Source organism: Rutidosis leptorrhynchoides, chromosome 4, assembly GCF_046630445.1.
Source record: "Rutidosis leptorrhynchoides isolate AG116_Rl617_1_P2 chromosome 4, CSIRO_AGI_Rlap_v1, whole genome shotgun sequence".
NCBI classification, from domain to species: Eukaryota; Viridiplantae; Streptophyta; class Magnoliopsida; order Asterales; family Asteraceae; genus Rutidosis; species Rutidosis leptorrhynchoides.
In genome coordinates this window covers 105,821,989-105,845,870 of record NC_092336.1, presented here as the reverse complement: position 1 = coordinate 105,845,870, position 23,882 = coordinate 105,821,989, and positions in this window count along the sequence as shown.

Sequence of the window (23,882 nt, the reverse complement as noted above, 5' to 3'; positions counted from 1 at the left end):
AGCGATCTTAGAAAAATCTTGGATAAACCGACGATAATAACCGGCCAATCCGAGAAAACTTCGGATTTCCGTAGGCGTAGTCGGTCGTCCCCAACTCTTCACCGTTTCGATCTTCCCCGGATCTACTTGAATACCGTTTTCGTTCACAATATGACCAAGGAATTGAACTTCCCTTAGCCAAAATTCACATTTGGAGAACTTTGCATACAACTTCTCCTTTCGTAGCGTCGTCAATACTTTACGCAAATGATGTTCATGTTCGTTCATACTTTTCGAGTAGACTAGTATGTCGTCAATGAACACTATTACCGACTTGTCCAACATAGGTTGGCACACTCGGTTCATAAGATCCATGAATGCCGCCGGTGCATTCGTAAGACCAAAGGGCATAACTACAAACTCATAATGCCCGTAACGCGTTCGAAAAGCCGTTTTCTCTATGTCTTCCTCACGGACCCGCATTTGGTGATAGCCGGACCGTAGGTCGATCTTAGAGAAATACGTTGCACCTTGAAGTTGATCAAATAAATCGTCAATCCTAGGTAATGGATAACGATTCTTGATCGTCACTTTATTCAACTCACGGTAATCAATGCACATACGCATACTACCATCTTTCTTCTTCACAAATAACACCGAAGCGCCCCATGGCGAAGCACTCGGTCGAATAAAACCCTTCTCGAGCAACTCTTGGGTTTGATTTAACAACTCTTGCATTTCCGTTGGTGCTAAACGATAAGGAGTTTTAGCAATGGGAGTAGCTCCCGGAACCAACTCAATACGAAACTCAACTTGTCTTTCCGCCGGAACACCCGGTAATTCGTCCGGAAAAACGTCTTCGAATTCACTAACAACCGGAATTTCACGAATAGGTGGTGGCTCATTGCGAGTATCAATAACATGAGCAAGGAAAGCCATGCCACCGGTAACAACAAAACGACGTGCCCGTGCAAAAGTGCATATCGGCACCGGTCTCCTTCGCTTATCACCATGAATAATTAACTCTCTCCCACTTAGGGTCTTCACACGAATAAACTTATCATGGCATGCAATATCAGCTCTATAACGATCGAGCCAATCCATACCAACGACAATATCAAAGTCGCCCAAGGTCATTGGAATAAGATCAATTTTAAAGGTTTCGGCACCAAAAACAACATCACAATTTTCACACACATCAACCACTAGCACCGTCTTGTCGTCCGCTATTTCGACTTCTATCGGACGACTTAACTTAGCTAACGATTTATTAAGTTTAGGCACAAATTTAGGAGACACAAACGATAAATTTGCACCGCTATCAAAAAGAATCCTTGCCGGATTAGAATTAACCATGTAAGTACCTGAGACAACTTCGTGCGATTGTTTGGTTTCATCATTGGTCATCAAATAGTTGCGACCCCTAGCCGTACCCGCCGCCTTCTCTAACCGCTTCACATTGTCGTTTCGCAAGTCGGGATACTCCGGCTTCTTATGCCCTTCTTTGCCGCAATTAAAACAAGTGACTTTGTTTCTGGAAGATGGTTTCAGACACTCACGAGCCATATGACCCGGTTGCCCACAATTGTAGCACGTATAAGAAAACCCACCGGTAGTGCCCTTCTTTGCACTATTGACACTTTCGGCCCCCCTCTTGCTCTTGCTCTTCTTGCTTGAGGCGTTAGAGTAACTAAAACCTTCAAACTTTCTTTTGGAAAACATGAAATCACTCTTTCTTGGAACCTCCGGCTCAAAACCCCGAGCCAACTCAAACAATTCATCAAAAGTCTTAGCCATACCCCGACTAATCTTCCCCTTGTACTCATCATTCGAAGTACGGTAGAAATCCTTCATGAGCTTATGATCATCACCAACATATTCAGGGCAAAAACGAGTCTTTGCCAAGAATGTAGACTTGAGGGTAACCAAATCCATGGAACCTTGTTGCAAATGGTGCAACTCGTCCCGGATTCTATCGAGGTCGGAAGAAGTTCGGTATTCTTTGAAAAACTCTTTCTTGAAGTCTTCCCAAGTCAAACCCATACATTGTTCTTCACCATACAAGTTGATTTTATCGTCCCACCACAACTTAGCTTCTTCGCGTAACATGCTAGAACCATACCTCGTCTTCTTTTCAGGAGGACATTCCGCGGTACGGAAAGCTCCCTCAATATCGGAGATCCAACATGTACTTTTCAAGGGATCTCGCACCCCATTAAACATCGGGGGTTGAGCATCCTTGAAGTTCTTGTAGTGGAAGTCCCGCCTTCCTTCGCCTCCTTCACCGTGAGGATAGATATTCCTAGCGTTAAGGGCCTCTTCGATAGTGGCCTTCATTCGTTCATTTATCAAATCGGTCACCTGCCCATCGACCGAATCTTGAAAGACCTTTCGGACGTCTGTAAGAAAATCCGCTTTTAACTTTTTAAAGACGGCCTCAACCTTGGCCGAAAACTCGGCGTCCTCGCTTGTACTTCCGTTATCATGATCGGGACCGTTTCTCGTCTTCATTCTATAAAATGAAATAGGTTAAACCAAAAAAACGAAAGGACAATTACATGTGTATATACATATATGCCACACTACTCCATCTCGCTCAACAATCGTCGTACATTGCTTGTTTAACACGATTTGCGCCTGTAACAATAGTAGCTAATCATTGTTACGCGAGCACGTCGCATTAACTTGCTAGCGCATGATTAGTTTACATAAACCTATGCACAAACCAATCCCGATCCGACTCAAAGTCCTACAAGTCCCGCATAACGCACACACAAAAAGTCTAAGTCTAGGCGCCTATCTCAAGTCACCTAAATCCCTTAGACCATGCTCTGATACCACTTGTAACGACCCAACCCGTTAACCAACCAAAAACGCGGAAAAAAAAAAATTTAAAACTGATCTGGAGGGTGCGCGGTGCGCACCACTGCCTATGCGCGGCGCGCACAAGGCCTGAGACAGTTCTGATCAAAATGTCCATTTTTCGCGAAAAGATCTTCGACTTCCCGACACTTTTAGACCATACGCTTTTCACAAAAAACTTATATATGTAAAACTAACACGAATCAAACATAAAAATGACGTTTTACAAGCGGGGCCCACAAGACCCAAAATACAAGTTTAATACAAGTTTAGAGTTTCGACCACCAAAAAGTTTAAGTTCCAAACTACACAATGAGCATGGCGTTTAGGATTAAACTACCCAACTACCGGTCAAACTCCAAGAGCTACTAAAGCCAAAAGCGTCCCCTAGTATCAAGCGGGATCTCTAGTCCAATACGATGCCCTTACCCTTGTCCAAAACTGAACCTATAAAATGGTAAACAACGAGAGGGTAAGCAAAGCTTAGTGAATGCAATAATTATACGAATACATATATAATTATACCTACTTGCATACACTTACACCAACCGCAAACATGCTAGCAACACAATTAGCTTATCGTCACATTAACAAGCTATAATCTCCAATACCACAAGCTAGCAACAACCGCATAATAATATAACTCGAAATGATATAATATGCTTACAACACAAGTAACCATGGTCGACCAATAGTACAAGGGAACGGAGCTCGTGAAAACGCTATCGGTGTTCATAACATCCATTAGGGCACTTAACACCTCGCACCACTAACCCCTAGGGTGGCACCTTAACACCTCGGCACATCACCCCGAGTGGCATCTTAACACCTCGATGCAACACTCATTATTTTATGGAGTGGTGTCTTAACACCTCGACACTACACTCCTAGGTGACATCTTAACACCTCGATGCTACACCCTTCACGTGAAACGTGGTGTCTTAACACCTCGACACTACACATTTCACGCTACAACAAATAGATACATTATATACCTACGCATATAATTATTCCACTCACCTTAACAATTAGATGACGATTTCAACCTCCACAAGCTTCAAAGCAAAGTACCCAATATAATAAGTACTTGATCAACACACAAGCTAAGTGGACTCAATACTAACACTTACACATGAGCATTTAATGACTTAATGTATTAAATCGCTCATTTATACCAAAACCGCCCAATTAAAGTCAAGACCACCACTAATCACTTTAAAGCTAGTGATTAAGGTCCAACAACACCAACTAATACATAATTAGGGTAATTCATACCCATCTTTCCAAACTAGGTCAATTTATTACCCAAATAACTATTTTAAGACGACACACCCATTTCGGGTCATCCACTAACTAACCAACACCCATTTACTAAATAACTAGATGTGTTAGCAATTAACTCACCAATTAGGGTTCATAAACATCATTTAAGACTTTGAAACCCTAGACTAGTCACCAATTAGTATTCAAGACTCAATTTTACCCAAGAACACCCAAAATCACCAATAATGGGTTTTGTGTTCATCATTTACTCAAACCCTAACCCTTACACTAAATCAAAGTAAGGAAAATAAAATTAGAACATACCACAACTACCACAACGAAGCTAGAGATAAGATGAACGACTTTAATGCTTGAACTTTAACCCAAAACAAGCTCCTTCCTCTTGGATTTATGCTTTCTCACACTTGAATCACACTCTCTCACTAGGATTTAAGTGGATGAAGTTTGGTGGTTAGAAATGGAGTAATGAGGCTCAACCAAACTGATCTAGGGCCTTTAATTCGTCCATAAGTGAATTTACCAAAATGCCCATCAAAATATCTGATTTAAAAAGCTGGAACCCGGCTATAGTAAGGGGTGCGCGGCGCGCTCCCTTTAGTGTGCGCGGCGCGCACTAGGCTCAGCTCACTCAGTGACTTCTGTTTAACAGCACAACATCACCCACACTCTATGTAACATATTTACACTGATGTACAAACTGATTAGGGTCTTACATTAGCATCCGTTAAGTTCAGTTAGATTAAACAGAAGAAAGAAATAAGCACGATACCCCTGTTCTTAGTTCAATTTTACAAAACCTCAAAAACGAATCTCATTTCAAAATCCTTAAATGTAGTTTTGTTAGGAATCGTTTACTCAATCTTCCTGCAAAATCCTAAGTTCCAATTCTTGATATCGAGTCTTAATTTCGAGGTCAAATTTAGTTTTTCAAAAATCAACTGTTATGTTCATCGAGAAATTTGTATTCGTTTTGATGTTTCATATTAAATTGATGATTTAGAAAGTTTCTGTGAAGGATTTAGAATCTATTTCATGTTGTAATCATAGCCTAAAAGTGTCCAAAATTAGAAATCACCATTTGAGTTCATCATCATCATCGTGAAACCACTGCTACTGCTTTCTTTTTTTTTTCTTCTGATAATTCCAAATCATCACAACATATTGTTTCAGGTTCGTTTTCAAACTCTAAAACAGTTGATAAGTATGGTTAATATGAATTGGTAAAAAGAAATTCCCGTCGGTTGAAAATGGTGGAGAAGAAGGAGAATAGAAGTTGAAACAGATAGGTTTAAAACAAAGTTAAATGGGTATAAATCAGATAAACGGGTACAGCAGAGTGGTCTTGGGTGTTTGCGTTATTCGAGAGGTCTCGGGTTCGAGTCCAGGCCACGACACTATTTTTTTGGATCCTTTTTGAGGTAGTTTTATCATTATTATTATTAATTTTATTATTATTATTATTATTATTATTATTATTATTATTATTATTATTAAGTATTAGTATTATTATAATTACTAACATTATTATTACAAGCATTATCATTTAAAACTTACTAGTATTATCATTACTAATATTATTATTATTAGTATTATTAATTATTGATATTATTATTATTACTAATATTATAATTATTATTAACATTAACATTAAAAACATGCCATAATTAAAAGTATCATTTTATCTTATGATTTTTATCAAAAATTTCCATCTTTATATTATTATTATTATATCGTTATTATCATTTTTAGTAAGATTATCATTTTTACTATCATTAAAACTATATCATTATTATTATTAACATTTAATTACCAGTATCATTATCATTATTATTGTTATTACAAAACAATACAACACTTTATACATTATCAGTATTAAAAATCATTTTATCAAACAAATACTTATATATATAGAATATATATATACAAATATATATACAGAAATATATAACAAGTGAAATAATATATATATATACTTATTAGATTACCAGTATATGTGTTAATATATATACTTGATATAGGTTCATGAATCCGAGGACAACTCAGCACTTATTCAGTGCCATCATACTCGTAATTACTACGAAATATCATACCGTATCGTGAGTTTATAGATCCCTTTTACTCTTTACATTTTTGGGCTGAGAATACATGCACAACTTTTATAACTGTTTTACACTCTAGACACAAGTACCAACTTTAAACTACGCTATACCCGACTATGTCCGACTAAGTCCCTAACCGACAAGTATAAACACAACTTGTCTTTGGGGCAAACTATGAACAACTTTTGGATCTACGTGATCTACTAATTGGTCCCTACGAGACCAAGCTTATGAACAACTTTTGAATCTGCATGATCTACTAATTGGTCCTTGTGAGACCAAGCTTATGAATAACTTTTGGATCTGCGTGATCTACTTTTTGGTCCCTGCAAGACCAACTTTATGAACAACTTTTGGATTTGCGAGATCTACTAATTGGTCCCTGCGAGGCCAAACTTATGAACAAAAATCTTGTGGTCTAACACTATTACTGAAATCATTATTTATGACAAACCTATGAACTCACTCAACCTAGTGTTGACTTTTTAAGCATGTTTATTCTCAGGTACTTAAATATTGCTTCCGCTGTATATCTGCTGCTTTGATGATGATCGCTTGCCATGCTTGGAGTCATGCATTTCATATCATATCAATTAAAGACATTTAATACATTGTTCATTAAATACAATGTAATCTATTTATCTTCCGCTGCAAAACTCAATAAAACGTCTCATATAGAGTCGTTCTCTTTTAAACAACTGTGATTTGATATAATTAATGACATTATTCTTTCAGGCCCTATCTGGAGGACGCCACACTTAGGGTCAGTTTCTTACCAAACACGTCTATTATTGCTTTAGCCGTGTTTAAGAATGGTCTTCCTAATATAAGAGGAACTCGAGAATCTTCTTCCATGTCCAGAATAACAAAGTCTACTGGAAATACTAAAGTACCAACTTTAACTAGCATGTTCTCTATTATCCCTATAGGATATTTTACTGATCGGTCAGCTAGTTGTATGCTTATTCATGTTGGTTTTAATTCTCCGAGGTCTAGTTTAGTGTGTAATGAATACGACATTAAATTTATACTAGCACCTAAGTTTGCCAATGCTTCTATTGAACTAAGACTACCCACAAAACATGAAATTATGAAACTTCCTGGATCAGAGAGTTTTTCTGGTAGTTTATTCAATAGCACTGCAGAACAATTAGCATTCATTGTAACAGCCGAGAGTTCTTCTATTTTCTTTCTATTTGTGATTAGATCTTTCAGAAATTTAGCATATCTTGGCATTCCTGAAATCACATCTATGAAAGGAAGATTGACATTTATTTTTTTAAACATATCCAAAAATTTGGATTGCTCGGCTTCAAGTCTTTCTTTTCTCATTTTACTCGGGTAAGGAAGTGGTGGTTGGTATGGTTTAACATAAGGTTTAGCCTTAACTATGTTATCTTCATTAACCTTTTCAACTACCGGTTCTTTTTCCTTCTCTTGCTCAGGCTGTGGTGCCTGTGTAGTGGGAATAGAGTCATCAGAAATTACAGGTATTTCAGGTGGTTTGAGTGTAATACCACTTCTTGTGGTAATGGCTTTAACTGTTTCATTCCGGGAGTTAGCATTTGTAACGCTCGGTAGACTCCCCAGTTTTCTTTCACCCATCAACCTTGCTAGGTTGCTTACTTCTTGTTCTAGATTTTGGATTGAAGCTTGTTGATTTCTAAATGCTTGAGCATTTTGTTCATTGGTTTGTTTCTGAGATGTGAAAAATTGAGTTTGAGATTCAACTAGCTTCGACATTATATCTTCTAAATTTGGCTTTTTATCATCGGTTTGTGGTGGTTTAATTGGAAAAATAGGTCTTTGCTGGTTGTAAGTATTATTAGATACTTGTTGATTGCTAGGACCTTGTTGGTTGTTGTATGGAACATTTCGGTTATAATTCTGATTTTAATTGTAGTTTGGTCTTGGCGGTTGATAATTATTCTGATAATTATTTCCAGGCCTTTGGTTCATGTATGAAACATTCTCTCTTTGTTCCATTGTTTGTTCAATACTGAGACAATCTTTTGTCAAATGTGGTCCTCCACGCTGCTCACAACTAATTCGTATTGCGTGAATATCTTTAGTCATCTTTTCCATTCGTCTCTCGAAAGCATCTATATTTGCGGAAATGGAATCAAAGCCATGGCTAGAATCGGCTCTAGCCGCTTTAGATGAACGAGGAATATCTTTTTCCTGGTGCCACTCATGTGAGTGGGAGGCTGTGTTATCAATAATTTTGTAAGCTTCAGTTGTAGTTTTCTTCATAATGGAACCACCAGCTGCTATGTCGATGTCTTTTCGTGTAGTAATGTCGCATCCTTGGTAGAATATTTGTACTATTTGATAAGTGTCTAAACCATGTTGAGGACATCCTCTCAACAACTTTCCAAATCTTGTCAATGCCTCATATAGAGTTTCATTTGGCTTCTGTGTGAACGTAACAATTTCTCCTTGAAGTCTCACGACTTTAGATGCCGGAAAGAATCTTTTAAGAAATTTCTCAACTAAAACATCCCATGTATCAATCGCCCCTTCAGGTAATGATTCTAACCAATCTTTGGCTTCTCCCTTTAAAGTCCAGGGAAATAACATGAGATAGATCTGTTCATCCTCAACTTCTCTGATTTTGAATAGAGTACAAATCCTATTAAAGGTATGAAGATGTTCGTTTGGATCTTCTTTTGGTGCACCACTAAATTGGCATTGATTAGTTACCATGTGTAGGATTTGTCCTTTGATTTCATAATCTGGCGCATTAATGTTTGGTTGAGTAATGGCATGACCTTGGCCCATGTGTGTAGCTCTCATTCGATCTTCCATACTTAGAGGTTCCTGATTTTCCATGATTGAATTTGTTGAATCTGAATCACTAGAGGATTCTGATTTAATGGTTTCTTCCTCAAAAATCTCTGGTTGAATGATTTGTGGTTCACGAGGAATGATTAGTGGTTCATGATCTCTTAATTGTCCTTGAATATCCTCCGGGTTCTCAATTGTGAGGTCGGGTTCAAAAAATGGATTATCGGAAATTTGAATTGGAGTACTTGGTTGTAGTGACCCGAACTTTTCCATGTTTATATATATTAATTGAGATTGATATTTACATGATTAAATGTTTCCAACATGTTAAGCAATCAAAATTGTTAAGACTTGATTAATTGAAATAGGTTTCATATAGACAATTGACCACCCAAGTTGACCGGTGATTCACGAACGTTAAAACTTGTAAAAACTATATGATGACATATATATGGTTATATATATAGTTAACATGATATTATGATAAGTAAACATATCATTAAGTATATTAACAATGAACTACATATTTAAAAACAAGACTACTAACTTAATGATTTTGAAACGAGACATATATGTAACGATTATCTTTGTAACGAGATTTAATGTATATATATCATATTAAGAGATATTCGTACATCATAATATCATGATAATATAATAATTTAAAATCTCTTTTGATATTATAAACATTGGGTTAACAACATTTAACAAGATCGTTAACCTAAAGGTTTCAAAACAACATTTACATGTAACGACTAACGATGACTTAACGACTCAGTTAAAATGTATATACATGTAGTGTTTTAATATGTATTCATACACTTTTGAAAGACTTCAAGACACTTATCAAAATACTTCTACTTAACAAAAATGCTTACAATTACATCCTCGTTCAGTTTCATCAACAATTCTACTCGTATACACCCGTATTCGTACTCGTACAATACACAGCTTTTAGATGTATGTACTATTGGTATATACACTCCAATGATCAGCTCTTAGCAGCCCATGTGAGTCACCTAACACATGTGGGAACCATCATTTGGCAACTAGCATGAAATATCTCATAAAATTACAAAAATATGAGTAATCATTCATGACTTATTTACATGAAAACAAAATTACATATCCTTTATATCTAATCCATACACCAACGACCAAAAACACCTATAAACACTTTCATTCTTCAATTTTATTCATCTAATTGATCTCTCTCAAGTTCTATCTTCAAGTTCTAAGTGTTCTTCATAAATTCCAAAAGTTCTAGTTTCATAAAAATCAAGAATACTTTCAAGTTTGCTAGCTCACTTCCAATCTTGTAAGGTGATCATCCAACCTCAAGAAATCTTTGTTTCTTACAGTAGGTTATCATTCTAATACAAGGTAATAATCATATTCAAACTTTGGTTCAATTTCTATAACTATAACAATCTTATTTCAAGTGATGATCTTACTTGAACTTGTTTTCGTGTCATGATTTTGCTTCAAGAACTTCGAGCCATCCAAGGATCCATTGAAGCTAGATCCATTTTTCTCTTTTCCAGTAGGTTTATCCAAGGAACTTAAGGTAGTAATGATGTTCATAACATCATTCGATTCATACATATAAAGCTATCTTATTCGAAGGTTTAAACTTGTAATCACTAGAACATAGTTTAGTTAATTCTAAACTTGTTCGCAAACAAAAGTTAATCCTTCTAACTTGACTTTTAAAATCAACTAAACACATGTTCTATATCTATATGATATGCTAACTTAATGATTTAAAACCTGGAAACATGAAAAACACCGTAAAACCGGATTTACGCCGTCGTAGTAACACCGCAGGCTGTTTTGGGTTAGTTAATTAAAAACTATGATAAACTTTGATTTAAAAGTTGTTATTCTGAGAAAATGATTTTTATTATGAACATGAAACTATATCCAAAAATTATGGTTAAACTCAAAGTGGAAGTATGTTTTCTAAAATGGTCATCTAGACGTCGTTCTTTCGACTGAAATGACTACCTTTACAAAAATGACTTGTAACTTATTTTTCCGACTATAAACCTATACTTTTTCTGTTTAGATTCATAAAATAGAGTTCAATATGAAACCATAGCAATTTGATTCACTCAAAACGGATTTAAAATGAAGAAGTTATGGGTAAAACAAGATTGGATAATTTTTCTCATTTTAGCTACGTGAAAATTGGTAACAAATCTATTCCAACCATAACTTAATCAACTTGTATTGTATATTATGTAATCTTGAGATACCATAGACACGTATACAATGTTTCGACCTATCATGTCGACACATCTATATATATTTCGGAACAACCATAGACACTCTATATGTGAATGTTGGAGTTAGCTATACAGGGTTGAGGTTGATTCCAAAATATATATAGTTTGAGTTGTGATCAATACTGAGATACGTATACACTGGGTCGTGGATTGATTCAAGATAATATTTATCGATTTATTTCTGTACATCTAACTGTGGACAACTAGTTGTAGGTTACTAACGAGGACAGCTGACTTAATAAACTTAAAACATCAAAATATATTAAAAGTGTTGTAAATATATTTTGAACATACTTTGATATATATGTATATATTGTTATAGGTTCGTGAATCAACCAGTGGCCAAGTCTTACTTCCCGACGAAGTAAAAATCTGTGAAAGTGAGTTATAGTCCCACTTTTAAAATTTAATATTTTTGGGATGAGAATACATGCAGGTTTTATAAATGATTTACAAAATAGACACAAGTACGTGAAACTACATTCTATGGTTGAATTATCGAAATCGAATATGCCCCTTTTTATTAAGTCTGGTAATCTAAGAATTAGGGAACAGACACCCTAATTGACGCGAATCCTAAAGATAGATCTATTGGGCTTAACAAACGCCATCCAAAGTACCGGATGCTTTAGTACTTCGAAATTTATATCATATCCGAAGGGTGTCCCGGAATGATGGGGATATTCTTATATATATGCATCTTGTTAATATCGGTTACCAGGTGTTCACCATATGAATGATTTTTATCTCTATGTATGGGATGTGTATTGAAATATGAAATCTTGTGGTCTAGTGTTACGATTTGATACATATAGGTTAAACCTATAACTCACCAACATTTTTGTTGACGTTTAAAGCATGTTTATTCTCAGGTGAATACTAAGAGCTTCCGCTGTTGCATACTAAAATAAGGACAAGATTTGGAGTCCATGTTTGTATGATATTGTGTAAAAACTGCATTCAAGAAACTTATTTTGTTGTAACATATTTGTATTGTAAACCATTATGTAATGGTCGTGTGTAAACAGGATATTTTAGATTATCATTATTTGATAATCTACGTAAAGCTTTTTAAAACCTTTATCTATGAAATAAAGGTTATGGTTTGTTTTAAAAATGAATGCAGTCTTTGAAAAACGTCTCATATAGAGGTCAAAACCTCGCAACGAAATCAATTAATATGGAACGTTTTTAATCAATAAGAACGGGACATTTCAGTTGGTATCCGAGCGTTGGTCTTAGAGAACCAGAAAATTTGCATTAGTGTGTCTTATCGAGTTTGTTAGGATGCATTAGTGAGTCTGGACTTCGATCGTGTTTTCTTTAAAAATGATTGCTTAACATTTTTGTTGGAAACTATATATTTTTAACATGTGAATATTATGTGATATATTAATCTCTTATCGTGTTTGATATTATGTGATAGATGTCTACCTCTAGAACAAGTCCCATTGACTCACCTAATAATAATGAAGAGTCAAATGTAAATTGGAATGATTCGTGGACTGATTCACAAGTTCCCGAAGAGGAACCGGAAGAAGAATCGGAACCGGAAGAAGAATCAGAACCGGAAGAAGAAATAGAACCGGTGGGGGAGATAATAAAACGGTTAAGTAAAAGAGAATCCTCAACCAACCGACCAAGGTTAATTATGGTCAATGGTGTTTCCGCCAAGGAAGCAAAATATTGGGAGGATTACCAATTCTCCGATGAATCGGATTCCGACGAGAATTCCGATGATGTTATAGAAATTACCCCAACTGAATTTAAAAAGGCAAAAGAAAATAATAAGGGAAAGGGCATAAAAATAGAGAAATCTAATTCCAACCCCGATGAACTTTATATGTATCGTCAACCCCCGAAGTCCTTAAGTTGTAACAATGACCCGGGAACCTCTAAACCACCAGGTTTTTCTAAACCAATGTGGATAACGATGGCTCGTATTAGGGGAACATCATATATCCCTAGAAACTTGGCAAAACGAACCAAAACCGAACAAGAAGAAACGAGCGAGTCAGAATAAGATAGTTATATTCGTGTGGTGTAATATATGTAATATAGTGTGCTTATGCTTTATGATATATGTAAAAATTGCTTGTATTAATAAGTATTTTTTTTTATGAATCTAACTCTTGTCTATTTTACAGTATAAAAACACAAAATGGATAGACAACTCAATATTTTAAGAGACCTACCCGGAGACATGATTGATGAAATCTTGTCTAGAGTCGGTCAGAATTCCTCGGCACAACTATTTAAGGCGAGATCAGTTTGTAAGACATTCGAAGAACGTTCCAAGAATGCCTTGGTTTATAAAAGGCTTTCGTTCGGAAGATGGGGAATATCACATTGGGAAATCCATAAGTTACGATGTGTTTACTTTGACGCATATATTGCGGGGAACCCAAATGCTATTTTACGCAATGGGTTAAGAAATTATTTTGACTCAATATATCCGAATATTGGACTTCGTGATTTAGAAAAAGTGGCTAACATGCAACATAAAGAAGCATGTTATGCTTACGGATTAGTAATGTTCGCTTCTCACCAAAGTGAGAACAAGAACATCGGGCTACAACTATTAAACAAAACGTTCCCACAAGTGACGGAGTCGGTAATTGGGGTAAGAAATGAGGTTTTTAGATTGTTACGGGACTGTTGGACATTACGTAACCCTCGTCCCTTTGATGACGTTACAACACGCTGTCTTATCAACGGCCATAACGGTTATGTTCCACAAGACCAAGGATGGGAAGTAGTCCTAGTAAAACCAGAATGCATGACTTGTTTCTGGACGTATGAATTACGTGTCTTTATTGCCTTTGCTGAACGACTTGTGTACTAGCTAGAATTATCTTCACAACTATCTTGTATCAAAGTTATTGTGTGCTATATTTCATGCTTTATGTAAAATAAGCGGTATTGTAAGTTTGTAAAATATTGTATAAAAGTTTGAACGCGACATATTATTACAATCAGTTTTTCATATAGAATTGTAGTAGTTGAATTGTATATTAGCTACTAAGTATGAACTTAACGGGTAGGTACTACCCGAATTTAAACTTATAAAACGCTAATATGAAGAAAAATCTTTTATAAATGAGTTCATATTATGCTACGAAATACTATTAACTACTCTTAATATTCTGTATGATTAACTTGTTCCATTTGACTATTTTGAAGGAAATGGCACCGACTACTCGACACACCGTGAATATGAATGAAGAGTAATTCCGTACTTTTCTAGCTTCAAACATAGCCGCAGTACAGGCTGCGCTACATACCAATAATAACCTTGGATCTGGCAGTACAGGAAATCGTGTAGGATGCACCTACAAAGAATTCACTGCCTGCAAACCTTTGGAATTTGATGGAACCGAAGGACCGATCGGATTGAAACGGTGGACCGAGAAGGTCGAATCGGTGTTTGCCATAAGTAAGTGTACTGAAGAGGACAAAGTGAAGTACGCTACGCATACCTTCACAGGTTCTGCGTTAACATGGTGGAATACCTATCTAGAGCAAGTGGGACAAGATGATGCGTACGCACTACCGTGGTCAGCATTCAAGCACTTGATGAACGAGAAGTACCGTCCCAGAACCGAGGTCAATAAGCTCAAGACAGAACTTAGAGGGTTACGAACCCAAGGATTTGATATTACCACGTACGAAAGACGATTCACAGAATTGTGCCTATTGTGTCCGGGAGCATTCGAAGATGAGGAAGAGAAGATCGACGCGTTTGTGAAAGGATTACCAGAAAGAATCCAAGAAGATATAAGTTCACACGAGCCCGCCTCCATACAACAGGCATGTAGAATGGCTCACAAACTAGTGAACCAGATTGAAGAAAGAATTAAAGAACAGACTGCTGAAGAGGCCAATGTGAAGCAAGTCAAAAGAAAGTGGGAGGAAAACGGTGATAAGAATCACCAATACAACAACAACAGCAATTACAACAATAATCGCAACAATTATCCCAACAATCGCAACATCAATCGCAACTACAACAAACGGCCCAACAACAACAACAACAACAGCAACTACAACAATCATCCCAACAACAATAATAACCGCAACAACAACAACAATCAGAAGCAGCTATGCCAAAGGTGTGAAAAGAATCACTCGGGGTTCTGCACCAAATTTTGCAACAAGTGTAAAAGAAATGGTCATAGCGCGGCGAAGTGTGAGGTCTACGGACCAGGGTTTAATAGAACGAAAGGAACAAATGGTGTCGGAACGAGTAATGGCTGAGCAAGTAGTGTCGGAGCAAGTTATGCCAATGTAGTTTGTTATAAATGTGGAAAACCGGGCCACATTATTAGAAATTGCCCGAACCAGGAGAACACGAATGGACAAGGTCGCGGAAGAGTTTTCAATATTAATGCGGCAGAGGCACAGGAAGACCCGGAGCTTGTTACGGGTACGTTTCTTATTGACAATAAATCTACTTACGTTTTATTTGATTCGGGTGCGGATAGAAGCTATATGAGTAGAGATTTTTGTGCTAAATTAAGTTGTCCATTGACGCCTTTGGATAGTAAATTTTTACTCGAATTAGCAAATGGTAAATTAATTTCAGCAGATAATATATGTCGGAATCGAGAAATTAAACTGGTTAGCGAAACATTTAAGATTGATTTGATACCAGTAGAGTTAGGGAGTTTTGATGTGATAATCGGTATGGACTGGTTGAAAGAAGTGAAAGCAGAGATCGTTTGTTACAAAAATGCAATTCGCATTATACGAGAAAAAGGAAAACCCTTAATGGTGTACGGAGAAAAAGGCAACACGAAGCTACATCTTATTAGTAATTTGAAGGCACAAAAACTAATAAGAAAAGGTTGCTATGCTGTTCTAGCACACGTCGAGAAAGTACAAACTGAAGAAAAGAGCATCAATGATGTTCCCGTCGCAAAAGAATTTCCCGATGTATTTCCGAAAGAATTACCGGGATTACCCCCACATCGATCCGTTGAATTTCAAATAGATCTTGTACCAGGAGTTGCACCAATAGCTCGTGCTCCTTACAGACTCGCACCCAGCGAGATGAAAGAACTGCAAAGCCAATTACAAGAACTTTTAGAGCGTGGTTTCATTCGACCAAGCACATCACCGTGGGGAGCTCCTGTTTTGTTTGTCAAGAAGAAAGATGGTACATTCAGGTTGTGTATTGACTACCGAGAGTTGAACAAACTTACCATCAAGAACCGCTACCCACTACCGAGAATCGACGACTTATTTGATCAACTACAAGGCTCGTCTGTTTATTCAAAGATTGACTTACGTTCCGGGTATCATCAAATGCGGGTGAAAGAAGATGATATTCCAAAGACTGCTTTCAGAACACGTTATGGTCATTACGAGTTTATGGTCATGCCGTTTGGTTTAACTAATGCACCAGCTGTGTTCATGGACCTTATGAACCGAGTGTGTGGACCATACCTTGACAAGTTTGTCATTGTTTTCATTGATGACATACTTATTTACTCAAAGAATGACCAAGAACACGGTGAACATTTGAGAAAGGTGTTAGAAGTATTGAGGAAGGAAGAATTGTACGCTAAGTTTTCAAAGTGTGCATTTTGGTTGGAAGAAGTTCAATTCCTCGGTCACATAGTGAACAAAGAAGGTATTAAGGTGGATCCGACAAAGATAGAAACTGTTGAAAAGTGGGAAACCCCGAAAACTCCGAAACACATACGCCAGTTTTTAGGACTAGCTGGTTACTACAGAAGGTTCATCCAAGACTTTTCCAGAATAGCAAAACCCTTGACTGCATTAACGCATAAAGGGAAGAAATTTGAATGGAATGATGAACAAGAGAAAGCGTTTCAGTTATTGAAGAAAAAGCTAACTACGGCACCTATATTGTCATTACCTGAAGGGAATGATGATTTTGTGATTTATTGTGATGCATCAAAGCAAGGTCTCGGTTGTGTATTAATGCAACGAACGAAGGTGATTGCTTATGCGTCTAGACAATTGAAGATTCACGAACAAAATTATACGACGCATGATTTGGAATTAGGCGCGGTTGTTTTTGCATTAAAGACTTGGAGGCACTACTTATATGGGGTCAAAAGTATTATATATACCGACCACAAAAGTCTTCAACACATATTTAATCAGAAACAACTGAATATGAGGCAGCGTAGGTGGATTGAATTATTGAATGATTACGACTTTGAGATTCGTTACCACCCGGGGAAGGCAAATGTGGTAGCCGATGCCTTGAGCAGGAAGGACAGAGAACCCATTCGAGTAAAATCTATGAATATAATGATTCATAATAACCTTACTACTCAAATAAAGGAGGCGCAACAAGGAGTTTTAAAAGAGGGAAATTTAAAGGATGAAATACCCAAAGGATCGGAGAAGCATCTTAATATTCGGGAAGACAGAACCCGGTATAGGGCTGAAAGGATTTGGGTACCAAAATTTGGAGATATGAGAGAAATGGTACTTAGAGAAGCTCATAAAACCAGATACTCAATACATCCTGGAACGGGGAAGATGTACAAGGATCTCAAGAAACATTTTTGGTGGCCGGGTATGAAAGCCGATGTTGCTAAATACATAGGAGAATGTTTGACGTGTTCTAAGGTCAAAGCTGAGCATCAGAAACCATCAGGTCTACTTCAACAACCCGAAATCCCAGAATGGAAATGGGAAAACATTACCATGGATTTCATCACTAAATTGCCAAGGACTGCAAGTGGTTTTGATACTATTTGGGTAATAGTTGATCGTCTCACCAAATCAGCACACTTCCTGCCAATAAGAGAAGATGACAAGATGGAGAAGTTAGCACGACTGTATTTGAAGGAAGTCGTCTCCAGACATGGAATACCAATCTCTATTATCTCTGATAGGGATGGCAGATTTATTTCAAGATTCTGGCAGACATTACAGCAAGCATTAGGAACTCGTCTAGACATGAGTACTGCCTATCATCCACAAACTGATGGGCAGAGTGAAAGGACGATACAAACACTTGAAGACATGCTACGAGCATGTGTTATTGATTTCGGAAACAGTTGGGATCGACATCTACCGTTAGCAGAATTTTCCTACAACAACAGCTATCATTCAAGCATTGAGATGGCGCCGTTTGAAGCACTTTATGGTAGAAAGTGCAGGTCTCTGATTTGTTGGAGTGAAGTGGGGGATAGACAGATTACGGGTCCGGAGATTATACAAGAAACTACCGAGAAGATCATCCAAATTCAACAACGGTTGAAAACCGCCCAAAGTCGACAAAAGAGCTACGCTGACATTAAAAGAAAAGATATAGAATTTGAAATTGGAGAGATGGTCATGCTTAAAGTTGCACCTTGGAAAGGCGTTGTTCGATTTGGTAAACGAGGGAAATTAAATCCAAGGTATATTGGACCATTCAAGATTATTGATCGTGTCGGACCAGTAGCTTACCGACTTGAGTTACCTCAACAACTCGCGACTGTACATAACACTTTCCACGTCTCGAATTTGAAGAAATGTTTTGCTAAAGAAGATCTCACTATTCCGTTAGATGAAATCCAAATCAATGAAAAACTTCAATTCATCGAAGAACCCGTCGAAATAATGGATCGTGAGGTTAAAAGACTTAAGCAAAACAAGATACCAATTGTTAAGGTTCGATGGAATGCTCGTAGAGGACCCGAGTTCACCTGGGAGCGTGAAGATCAGATGAAGAAGAAATACCCGCATTTATTTCCAGAAGATACGTCAACACCTCCAACTGCTTAAAATTTCGGGACGAAATTTATTTAACGGGTAGGTACTGTAGTGACCCGAACTTTTCCATGTTTATATATATTAATTGAGATTGATATTTACATGATTAAATGTTTCCAACATGTTAAGCAATCAAAATTGTTAAGACTTGATTAATTGAAATAGGTTTCATATAGACAATTGACCACCCAAGTTGACCGGTGATTCACGAACGTTAAAACTTGTAAAAACTATATGATGACATATATATGGTTATATATATAGTTAACATGATATTATGATAAGTAAACATATCATTAAGTATATTAACAATGAACTACATATTTAAAAACAAGACTACTAACTTAATGATTTTGAAACGAGACATATATGTAACGATTATCGTTGTAACGAGATTTAATGTATATATATCATATTAAGAGATATTCGTACATCATAATATCATGATAATATAATAATTTAAAATCTCTTTTGATATTATAAACATTGGGTTAACAACATTTAACAAGATCGTTAACCTAAAGGTTTCAAAACAACATTTACATGTAACGACTAACGATGACTTAACGACTCAGTTAAAATGTATATACATGTAGTGTTTTAATATGTATTCATACACTTTTGAAAGACTTCAAGACACTTATCAAAATACTTCTACTTAACAAAAATGCTTACAATTACATCCTCGTTCAGTTTCATCAACAATTCTACTCGTATGCACCCGTATTCGTACTCGTACAATACACAGCTTTTAGATGTATGTACTATTGGTATATACACTCCAATGATCAGCTCTTAGCAGCCCATGTGAGTCACCTAACACATGTGGGAACCATCATTTGGCAACTAGCATGAAATATCTCATAAAATTACAAAAATATGAGTAATCATTCATGACTTATTTACATGAAAACAAAATTACATATCCTTTATATCTAATCCATACACCAACGACCAAAAACACCTATAAACACTTTCATTCTTCAATTTTATTCATCTAATTGATCTCTCTCAAGTTCTATCTTCAAGTTCTAAGTGTTCTTCATAAATTCCAAAAGTTCTAGTTTCATAAAAATCAAGAATACTTTCAAGTTTGCTAGCTCACTTCCAATCTTGTAAGGTGATCATCCAACCTCAAGAAATCTTTGTTTCTTACAGTAGGTTATCATTCTAATATAAGGTAATAATCATATTCAAACTTTGGTTCAATTTCTATAACTATAACAATCTTATTTCAAGTGATGATCTTACTTGAACTTGTTTTCGTGTCATGATTTTGCTTCAAGAACTTCGAGCCATCCAAGGATCCATTGAAGCTAGATCCATTTTTCTCTTTTCCAGTAGGTTTATCCAAGGAACTTAAGGTAGTAATGATGTTCATAACATCATTCGATTCATACATATAAAGCTATCTTATTCGAAGGTTTAAACTTGTAATCACTAGAACATAGTTTAGTTAATTCTAAACTTGTTCGCAAACAAAAGTTAATCCTTCTAACTTGAATTTTAAAATCAACTAAACACATGTTCTATATCTATATGATATGCTAACTTAATGATTTAAAACCTGAAAACATGAAAAACACCGTAAAACCGGATTTACGCCGTCGTAGTAACACCGCGGGCTGTTTTGGGTTAGTTAATTAAAAACTATGATAAACTTTGATTTAAAAGTTGTTATTCTGAGAAAATGATTTTTATTATGAACATGAAACTATATCCAAAAATTATGGTTAAACTCAAAGTGGAAGTATGTTTTCTAAAATGGTCATCTAGACGTCGTTCTTTCGACTGAAATGACTACCTTTACAAAAACGACTTGTAACTTATTTTTACGACTATAAACCTATACTTTTTCTGTTTAGATTCATAAAATAGAGTTCAATATGAAACCATAGCAATTTGATTCACTCAAAACGGATTTAAAATGAAGAAGTTATGGGTAAAACAAGATTGGATAATTTTTCTCATTTTAGCTACGTGAAAATTGGTAACAAATCTATTCCAACCATAACTTAATCAACTTGTATTGTATATTATGTAATCTTGAGATACCATAGACACGTATACAATGTTTCGACCTATCATGTCGACACATCTATATATATTTCGGAACAACCATAGACACTCTATATGTGAATGTTGGAGTTAGCTATACAGGGTTGAGGTTGATTCCAAAATATATATAGTTTGAGTTGTGATCAATACTGAGATACGTATACACTGGGTCGTGGATTGATTCAAGATAATATTTATCGATTTATTTCTGTACATCTAACTGTGGACAACTAGTTGTAGGTTACTAACGAGGACAGCTGACTTAATAAACTTAAAACATCAAAATATATTAAAAGTGTTGTAAATATATTTTGAACATACTTTGATATATATGTATATATTGTTATAGGTTCGTGAATCAACCAGTGGCCAAGTCTTACTTCCCGACGAAGTAAAAATCTGTGAAAGTGAGTTATAGTCCCACTTTTAAAAATCTAATATTTTTGGGATGAGAATACATGCAGGTTTTATAAATGATTTACAAAATAGACACAAGTACGTGAAACTACATTCTATGGTTGAATTATCGAAATCGAATATGCCCCTTTTTATTAAGTCTGGTAATCTAAGAATTAGGGAACAGACACCCTAATTGACGCGAATCCTAAAGATAGATCTATTGGGCCTAACAAACCCCATCCAAAGTACCGGATGCTTTAGTACTTCGAAATTTATATCATATCCGAAGGGTGTCCCGGAATGATGGGGATATTCTTATATATGCATCTTGTTAATGTCGGTTACCAGGTGTTCACCATATGAATGATTTTTATCTCTATGTATGGGATGTGTATTGAAATATGAAATCTTGTGGTCTAGTGTTACGATTTGATACATATAGGTTAAACCTATAACTCACCAACATTTTTGTTGACGTTTAAAGCATGTTTATTCTCAGGTGAATACTAAGAGCTTCCGCTGTTGCATACTAAAATAAGGACAAGATTTGGAGTCCATGTTTGTATGATATTGTGTAAAAACTGCATTCAAGAAACTTATTTTGTTGTAACATATTTGTATTGTAAACCATTATGTAATGGTCGTGTGTAAACAGGATATTTTAGATTATCATTATTTGAAAATCTACGTAAAGCTTTTTAAAACCTTTATCTATGAAATAAAGGTTATGGTTTGTTTTAAAAATGAATGCAGTCTTTGAAAAACGTCTCATATAGAGGTCAAAACCTCGCAACGAAATCAATTAATATGGAACGTTTTTAATCAATAAGAACGGGACATTTCATTGGTCGACTTGATGATGATTCTAAAGAAAAATCAACGGTGACAATATTGGCAAGATGTCTTGATCGAGTTACCGGAGGTGAACGTATGAAAGGTGGTGAACGTTTTGCTCGGTGCATTCACTGAATATCCTATTAGTTATAAAAAAATAAAAAATAAAATATATAAGTTATCAAATTAATATACTTTTCTGATTTTGCCCACGTTTCGAATAGCCAATATATGCAACAGGTAGCCAGGACCCTTTAAATCGGAAGCCCACAACTCGCCACTAACAAATCCAACTATTACTATGAACCAGAAAATTTTTGATGTCTATCAATTTAACTCTTAAAATAATTTTTCGTCGAAATTTTGAATATAAAATCTATGTCCTAAAAACTAGAGCGTCGAGAAATAAGAGGAAGAAAAAGAGTGCGTCAAAAAACTTCGAAAAATAAAAGGTCGAAAAATAATAAAAAGAAAGTAAAGCGTCGAAACTTAAAAGTCTAAAAATTAAATATTAAAAGTTGCGTCTAAAGGTATTAAAGCTTAAAGGAATTCTATATCCAAAATGACAATAACTTAAATAGGCACTAAAATCTATTAAATACTAAAGCGATAAACGACGTCGTAAAATTCTAAAGCGTCTAAATCTTAATCTAAAGAAAAAGTATTTAAGGGATTTTACGGCAAAGCCTAAAAATCTAGAAATATAAAATTACTACGGCAAAATACTAAGTTTAAAACTAATTACTAACAATAAATTATAATAGTTACGAATTAAACGATAATAAAGAAAAATACAAAATACAAAAATAAACTAAGTTAATAAAAATACAATTTTACTAAAATATTATTTTTATATTATTATTTTATAAAAGTATTAATTAATATATTAATAAAGCTAATTAAAAGTTAAAAATACAAATTTAATTTAAAAACTAAACTAATTATTATTAAATTTAACCCTAATTACAATTAATTAATAATAATAATTATTTAAATGTAACCCTAATTCGTACAGCTAAGGTTTCAGACATGTCACCTCAGCTCATGCGATCACATGAGTTGAGGGTTTTAAATCCATGCGGTCGCATGGTGTGTGGATCCAGTTTAGAAATTGAGCTGCTACAGTGTAGTGGCCCGATTACTTTTTTTTTTAAGTTTAATATATATATAAATATAAACTTATTAGTTTTATATAAAAGAAATATTACTTATTAGTTTTATAACTCGTTAAAATATAAACTTTTTAATTTAAAAGCTTAAAAATATAGAAATATATTTTTCTTTCTTTTTTTATGTTTTTATATTTTTATTTTTAATATTTAAAACTTATGTAAATATATTTTTACAAAAATAGCTTAAAAACTAATTTTTTTTTTATTATAGCGTTATATGGCGTCCCCGGCAGCGGCTCCAAAAATACTTGATGTGTGCGAGGTGTAGTACGAAATAGATTATATTTTACTACGAAATACTATTAAATACGATAAAATTTTACGCAAGTTATTTATTTATTTATTGAATGTGATATACCTAAACCTTGCTATAACAC